Genomic DNA, 476 nt, shown 5'->3' on the forward strand with positions numbered 1-476 from the left:
CATGCTTCCAGGCCGAGGGGGCTGGATGTGGCCTTGTCCACCCTGCTTGCTGAAGCTGGGCCAGTGTGTACAGCGTCAGGTGGTTCATGCGGCCAGAAGATGGCCCAGCCCTTGACCAGGGCTTGGCAGGGGGTGGAGGGGGCAGATAAAGGGGGACTAAGGGTGGGTTCTCTTTACAAAATTCAGGCATCCAGTCCGCTGTGTGTGTACCTCTTCCGACCCCCCTGCCATACAGAGAGGAGGGTTAGTCAGAACAAGGTTTAAAAGTAGCTTGAGCTAGCGGTGCTTCTGTGGTTGGTGGTGAACTGGTACAAAAACAAGTTGTGTTTCCTGTTTCTGAGAGATTCATAAAACATTGTTTAGTACTGATCTTCTAGGTGACAGCAAAACATTCTCAAGACCAGTTTCATTTCGCAGTAGAGTTAAATTCAAAACCTTTTAGTTCTGGGTTGGGTTTTTGGTTTGGGTTCCCCCTG

The sequence above is a fragment of the Fulmarus glacialis genome, unplaced genomic scaffold, assembly GCF_000690835.1.
Source record: "Fulmarus glacialis isolate BGI_N327 unplaced genomic scaffold, ASM69083v1 scaffold41859, whole genome shotgun sequence".
Taxonomy (NCBI): domain Eukaryota; kingdom Metazoa; phylum Chordata; class Aves; order Procellariiformes; family Procellariidae; genus Fulmarus; species Fulmarus glacialis.